The sequence below is a fragment of the Prionailurus viverrinus genome, chromosome C1, assembly GCF_022837055.1.
Source record: "Prionailurus viverrinus isolate Anna chromosome C1, UM_Priviv_1.0, whole genome shotgun sequence".
Taxonomy (NCBI): Eukaryota; Metazoa; Chordata; class Mammalia; order Carnivora; family Felidae; genus Prionailurus; species Prionailurus viverrinus.
Genome location: NC_062568.1, coordinates 29,510,864 through 29,518,521, shown reverse-complemented (window position 1 = coordinate 29,518,521; position 7,658 = coordinate 29,510,864). Strand labels below are relative to the sequence as shown.

At 37.8% G+C, this 7,658-nt stretch overlaps 1 protein-coding gene across 2 annotated transcripts in view; it reads left to right on the top strand.

Annotated features, from left to right (window-relative positions):
* The first annotated feature begins 2,127 nt into the window (after positions 1 to 2,127).
* Positions 2,128 to 7,658, top strand: part of CASP10 (caspase 10) — a 95,826-nt gene continuing 90,295 nt past the window's right edge. The window contains exon 1 of one of the 2 annotated variants that reach the window (XM_047869862.1): positions 2,128 to 2,277. The gene's annotated coding sequence lies outside the window, so the exon portion shown is untranslated. Of the gene's footprint in view, positions 2,278 to 4,295; positions 4,897 to 7,658 lie in introns of those variants that run through there. The other variant, XM_047869863.1, reaches the window with a different exon arrangement.

Sequence of the window (7,658 nt, the reverse complement as noted above, 5' to 3'; positions counted from 1 at the left end):
CCTGTTGTTTCTCCCGCCCTTAACCCTGTTCTATGCCATTCCCCAACCTCTTCAATCCTCTTCCATGAATAGGCCATAGTGGGAGTCACTTGACACCTTTATCTGCAGTGTTTGATATGAGAATCTCTTCTTCTCCTCTGAGATTTTAGAAGCAAGTTTTCAGGATTAACGATGTTATTTATACCACCAAGTCAGAATTTGAGGTCAGCCTTGTCAATTTGGCTGTGGACAGACCCTGCTTGCTGTCCTCATATATTCATTTTCTTTTTCCCTCGTAATAGAAGCCTTGATTTGGAACTGGGCACAAAGCCTCACAGAATATAGTCTACTTGTCCAAGCTTCAATTTGTAGCTAGATGTGGTCATGTGTTTAGGTCCTGGCCAATAAGATGTCAGCAGCAGAATCATTTGGCAGTTGCTGAGAACTTTCCTTAAAAGACAGTTGTTTTTTCAATATAATACTGGCACAAATCAATGAAACAGAATAAAGGTCCCAGAAATAAACCTATGATTATATGGTCAATTAGCTTAAGAAAAAGGAGGTGAGACTATGCAAAGGGAAAAAGACAATTTCCTCTACAGATAGTATTGGGAAAACTGGACAGCTACATGCAAAAGAATGAAACTGAACTACTTTATCGTACACAAAAACAAAGTTAGAGTGGATTAAGGATCTAAATGTGAGACCTGAAACTATAAAAATCCTTGAAGAGAACACAGGCAGTAATTTCTCTGACATCAGCTGTAGCAACATTTTTCTAGTCATGTCTTCTGAGACAAGGGAAACAAAAGCAAAAATAAACTATTGGGACTACATCAAAACAAAAAGCTTCTGCACAGTGAAGGAAGCAAATAACAAAACTAAAAGGCTACCTGAAGAATGGGAGAAGATATTTGCAAATAACATATCCAATAAATGGTTAGTATCCAAAATATATAAAGAACTTACACAACTCAACAGCTAAACACAATCTGATTAAAAATGAGCAGACATTTCTCCAAAGATGACATACAGAGGGCCAACAGATATATGAAAAGATACTCAACATCACGGATCATTAGGGAAATGCAAATCAAAACCACAATGAGATATCACCTCATACCTATCAGAATGGCTGAAATAAAAAAGAGAAGAAATAACAAATGTTGAAGAGGATGTGGAGAAAAAGGAACCCTTTTCTGTTCCTTCATTCCCATCATGTACTGTTGATGGGAATGCAAACTGGTGCAGCTGCTGTGGAAAACAGTATGGAGGTTCTTCAAAAAATTAAAAATAGAATTATCATATGATCTAGTAATTCCACTACTAGGTATTTACCTAAAGATTACAAGAACACTAATTCAAAAAGATATATGCACCCCCATGTTTATTGCAGCATTATTTACAATAGCTAAATTATGGAAGCAATCCAAGTGTTGAGTGACAAATGAATGGATAAAGAAGATGTGGTATATAAACAATGGAATATTTATTACTCATTCATAAAGAGAATGAAATGTTGCCATTTGCAACAGCATAGATTGATTTAGAGAGTATAATGCTAAATGAAATAAGTCAGAGGAAGACAAATACCATCTGATTTCACTCATATGTGGAATTTAAGAAACAAAACAAACCAAGAAAAAAAAGAGACAACTCAAAAAACAGACTCTTTAAAAACTTTTTAAAAATGTTTATTTATTTTTGAGAGACAGAGAGAGACAGAGAAAAAGGGAGACACAGAATCCAAAGCAGGCTCCAGGCTCTGAGCTGTCAGCACAGAGTCCGACACAGGGCTTGAACTCAGAAACTGCGAGATCACGACCTGAGCTGAAGTCAGACGCTTAAATGACTGAGCCACCCAGGCGCCCCCCGCCCCCCCAAAACAGACTCTTAAATATAGAAAACAAACTGATGGTTACCAGTGGGGAGGGAAGTGAGGGGAAGGGTGAAATAGGTGAAGGGAATTAAGAGTATACTTATGATGAACACTGAGTAATATATAGAATTACTGAATCACTATATTGTACACCTGAAACCAATGTAACTCTGTATGGTAACTATATTGGAATTAGAAATTTAAGAAAGGCAGTTATTTTTTGCCCTTCACCTTTTTATCCCTTCTTCCATCTTGCTGACTAGGATGTGGATGTGATGGCTGGAGCCTTAACTTCCATTGGAACTATGAGGATAATGGCCACACTATAGGGACAGCTGAGTGGTGAGCAGAAAGGAGCCTTCTTGGATGAGGACAGAATCACTATACCAGCCGTAGACTACCTACCTCTGGACTTTCATGTGAGAGAAAAAATGTGGGGTTTATATTTGTATTTTTTAAACCTAACACAGTCCAACTGATGCATTATTATTTGATTAAAATGTTTAGGATGTTATAAGTTTAAAAGAAAAATTTATCTGGATGATTATTTTAATTTTCTAATTATGTTTTAATGTTTATTTATTTTTGAGAAAGAGAGTGTGGGTGGGGAGGGGACAGAGAAAGACAGGGGCAGGGGATCCAAAGCAGGCTCCGTGCTGACAGCAGAGAGCCTGATGTAGGGCTCGAACTCATGAACCGTGAGATCATGACCTGAGCCGAAGTTGGACGCTTAACTGACTGAGCCACCCAGGAGTCCCTCTAATTATTGTTTAAAAATATATGTGCACTTAAAATATGAGCTACCTACATGTTTAACACCCAGCTTGGTTGCTTCCAAGTTTTGGCATTGTGAATAAAGGTGCTATAAACATTTTTATGCTGATTTTTGTGTGGACATAAATGTTCAACTCATTTGGGTAAATACCTAGGAGAACAATTGTTGAAGTGTATGGTAAGCCTATGTTCAACTTTGGAAGAAATGTAAGACTGTATTTCAAGTGGCTATATATACCATTTTGCAGAGTTCCTGTATCTCCACATTCTTGCCAGTATTTGGTGGCATTAATGTTTTGGATTTTAGCCATTTTAATAGATGTATAGTGATAACACATATTAATTTATGATTACCTAATGGCATGATGGTGAGTACCTTTTTATATCCTTATTTAAAATATGTATATCTTCTTTGTTGAGATGTCTGTTCAAATCTTTTGCCCATTTTTTATTAAAAAAATTTTTTTAATGTTTATTTTTGAGAGAGAGAGAGAGAGAGAGAGACAGAGAGACAGAGATAGAGCATGAGTGGGGGAGGGGCAGAGAGAGAGGGAGACACAGAATCCAAAGCAGGCTCCAGGCTCTGAGCTGTCAGCACAGAACCTGATGTGGGGCTCAAACTCACTATCTGTGAGATCGTGACCTGAGCCAAAGTCAGACACTCAACTGACTGAGCCACCCAGGTGCCCCTCTTTTGCCTATTTTTAAAAGTTTTTATTTATTTTGAGAGAGAGAGAGCTAGAGAGTATGTGTGGGGTAGGGGCAGAGAGAGAGGGAGAAAGAGAATCCCAGGCAGGTTCCACACTGTCAGTGCACACAGCCTGATGTGGGGCTCAAACACCTGAACCATGAGATCATGACCTGAGCCCAAGTCTGATGCTTAACTGACGTACACAGGCACCCCTCTTTTGCCCATTTTTAAACTGAGTTTTTTTGGTTTTTTTACTGGTCAGTTTTGAGAGTTTTTTGTATATTTTGGATAGAAGTCCTTTATCAGATATGTTTTACAAATATTTTCTCTCAGTCTGTGGTAGAAGTTTTTAATTTTAATGAAGTTCAATTAATCCATTCCCCCCACCCCACCCGGATTGTGCTTTTGTGCTCTAAGAAATCATCACTAAACTCAAGATCACCTAAATATTCTCCTCTGTTATTATCCAGAAGTTGTAGTTTTGCATTTTACATTTAAGTTTATGATCATTTTGAGTTACTTTTTGTGAAAGGTACAAGGTCTGTGTCTATATTCTTTTTTTCTGTATGTCCAGTTGTTCTGGCACTATTTGTTGCATTCCATTGATTTTTCTGTCTGTTCTTTTACTAACATGACGCTGTTTTGATCCTTAAGCTTTATATTGAGTCTTGTAATACCCAACGTTGGTAGCATACTGGGAGTTTTAAATAAATGCAGTTGTATTATTTGTTTCATTTTATGCAAAGCACATATTGTAACTTCAAAAAATTAATTAAAATGGGGCGCCTGGGTCACTGAGTTGGTTAAGTGTCGGTTAAGGTTTTTAAACAATAATTAGAGGGACTCCTGGGTGGCTCAGTCAGTTAAGCGTCCAACTTCGGCTCAGGTCATGATCTCACGGTTCATGAGTTCAAGCCCTGCGTTGGGCTCTGTGCTGACAGCTCGGAACCTGAAGCCTGCTTCAGATTCTGTCTTTCTCTTTCTCTCTCTTTCTGCCCCTCCCCTGCTCGTGCGCACTCTCTCTCTCTCAAAAGTAAATAAACATTAAAAAAATGAAAATGAAAATAAAATAAAAATTACATACTGTAAAAGGTCCAGTTTCTTTAATACATAAACACATTTGATGCATTTATTTTAAACATAAATGGCATAATTGTTTTTAATAAATGTTTTTATTTATTTTTGAAAGAGAGAGAGAACGAGCAGGGGAGAGGAAGAGAGAGAGGGAGCCACAGGATCCGAAGCAGGCTCCAGACTCTGCACTGTCAGCACAGAATCTGACGTGGGGCTTGAACTCAGAAACTGCAATATCATGACCTGAGCTGAAGTTGGGCGCTTAACCCACTGAGCTACCAAGCACCCCCATAAATAGCATAATATTTAACACTGTTCTTTCTTTTCATTCAAGTAGTCATGTCTATATATGTTTTGTATCATATTTAAGTTATTCACTATTTTATTTTTCACTATTTAAATGATGATACAAGAAACATCTTTTCTTCCTTATTTGGTAAGGACTTCCTGCCTGAAACCTGGGATTTGCATCCTCTTCTTAGTGCTTCCTTTGGCATAGGTCAGTCTTCCGTCAAGATTGAACGTTATTTCAACTGTCTTGTATCATTAATCTCTCTCTCTGTCTTTGAACCTTTGGTCTAAAAACAAGTTCTGACTCCTCCGTCAAATAAAGCCTGTCTCCCTTAAAAAAAATGTTTATTCGTTTATTTTGAGTGAGAAAGAGAGAGATAGCGAGCAAGCAGGGGAGGGGCAGAGAGAGAGAATCCCAAGCAGGCTCCTCACTGTCAGTGTGGAGCCCAACTCCAGGCTCAATCCCACAAACCGTGAAATCATGACCTGAGCCCAAATCAAGCGTTGGACCCTTAACTAACTGAGCCACCCCAGTGCCCCATGCCCCTCTCTTTCAAGCTACTGTCTTAGGTATGTTTTAGACTATACCCTCTCCTCTTCTACCCATTTACTCCATACTTCCCTGATATCTGGATTTCACCTTAATCATTCTGCCACATCCATAAGATCCAAGAGCAACATTGAGCTTACTTACCAAACTTGTAGTCCTTAGATTCTATGGGGTCATTGTCCCCTTCCTACTTCTCCAGCGTATTTTACCCTAGAAGTTCTGTCAAGGACACACTTCTGGCCAAGTCTTCTTTGTATCTTTCTCCTCCAGATCCATAAATGTGGATATTCACAAGGATCACTCCTTTGTTTCTCTTTTTATATGTTCTCTTTTAACAATCTTGTAGCTTCGGTTACTACTCCTGTGCTGCTAACAAGTTGGCATTTCTAGTGCAGACTCTTCAAGTTCAAATCTTGCCCTGCAGCTTCCTGGCCAGTGTTTCCAATTCATTTCCTTTTCGCACCTCAGACTCAAGATATTCCAAATATTAAAAACAAAAACAAAAACACCTCCATTCCAAATCTGCTTTTCTGCCTGTGTCTTCAATTTCAGTTAACAGCACCTTCAGAATATCATTTTCACTCTGACCCACCCTCTCCTATGTTTCTTCATCCAGCTAGTTTCCAAATTAGTTGGTTCTGTACCTATAATGCCTTTTCCATCTATCTCTATTATTACATTTCTTCTGCCTCCATCATTTCTCCACTGGACTATGATCATAGCGTTCTCACTGATCCTGCCACCACCCTCTTAATTCTATGATAACTTTATACATAGAACCTGAAGAATCTCCCTAATTGCAGCTCTGTCACTTTCCTTAGAAACCTTTAAGATTCTCTATTGTTTACACTGTAAGGGTGTGGCTGGGGAGTGGGGAGCGGGGAGCAGGGAAGGCTGCTGTTGTAAGTCCTAGAGTCCAAAGACCCAGAAAACCAAGAGTATTTTAATGTCCAAAGGTAGAAGAAGTTGACCATCCTTGTTCAAAAAGAGAGAAAATTTGCCCCTCTTCCTTTTTATTGGACCAATCCTTAATGGATTGGAGGTTGCCCACCCAATTTGATGAGGGCAGATTTTCTTTACTCAGTCTACAGATTTAAATACTAACCCTTCCAGAAACATCCTTACAGACATACCCAGAAATAATGTTTACTGGCTATCTAGGCATCCTTTGACCATCAAGTTGACACCATACAATTAACAATCACAAGGTAGTTTGTGACATATGATTGTGACATATTCCAGACATCCCTTTCTTTTTTCATTGAGATATAATTCACATTTTATAGAATTCATCCTTTTGAACTATACAAGTCACTGGTTTTTAGTATATTCACAGTTGTGCACATGCACAATCTAATTTCAAAACGTTTTCATCTACCTTAAAAGAATTTCCATACCTGGTAGCCATCATTTCCTATTTTCCCCTTCACTCCAGCCCCTGAGCAAACACTAATCCACTTTCTATTTCTACATATTTGTCCACTCTGGATATTTCCTATGAACAAATCATTCAGTATGTTTCCTTTTGTATATGACTTATGCTATGTAGCGTGTTTTCAAGGTTCATCCATATTGAAGAATACATTAGTACTTCATTTCATTTAATGGCTAAATAATATTCCATTGAATTGACAGAGCACATTTTGTTTATTCATCAACTGATGGAAATTTGGATTGTTTCCATGTTTTTGGCCTTTATGAATGATGCTGCTGTGAGTATTCATGTGTAAGTTTTTGTGTGGATACATGCTTTCAGTTCTCTTGGGTATATACATGGGAATGGACTTACTGGATCATATAGTAAGTATATGTTCAACTTTTTGAGGACTGCTAAACTGTTTTAGTAAAGTGGCTGCACCACTTTACATTCCCACCAGCAATGTCCCAATTTCTCCACATCCTTGCCAACACTTGTTATTGTCTATTTTATCCTTCCTTCCTTCCTTCCTTCCTTCCTTCCTCTCCTTCTCTTTCTTTTTTTCTTTCTTTTTTCCTTCCTTCTTTCTTTCTTTCTTTCTTTCTTCTTTCTTTCTTTCTTTCTCTTTTTTTTATTATATATGAAGTGATACCTCATTGTAGTTTTGATTACATTGCCTTAATAACTAATTCTGTTGAAGATCTTTTCATGTGCATATTGGCCATTTGTATATGTTCTCTGTAGAAACATCTATTCATATCCTTTCCCATTTTTTAAAAAATTTTATTTTTTATTTTTTAAAGTTTACATCCAAATGAGTTAGCATATAGTGAAACAGTGATTTCAAGAGTAGATTCCTTAATGCCCTTTACCCATTTAGCCCATCCCCCCTCCAGAAACCCTCAGTTTATCTCCATATTTATGAGTCTCTTCTGTTTTGTCCTCCTCCCTGTTTTTATATTATTTTTGTTTCCCTTCCCTTTGTTCATCTGTTTTGTCTCTT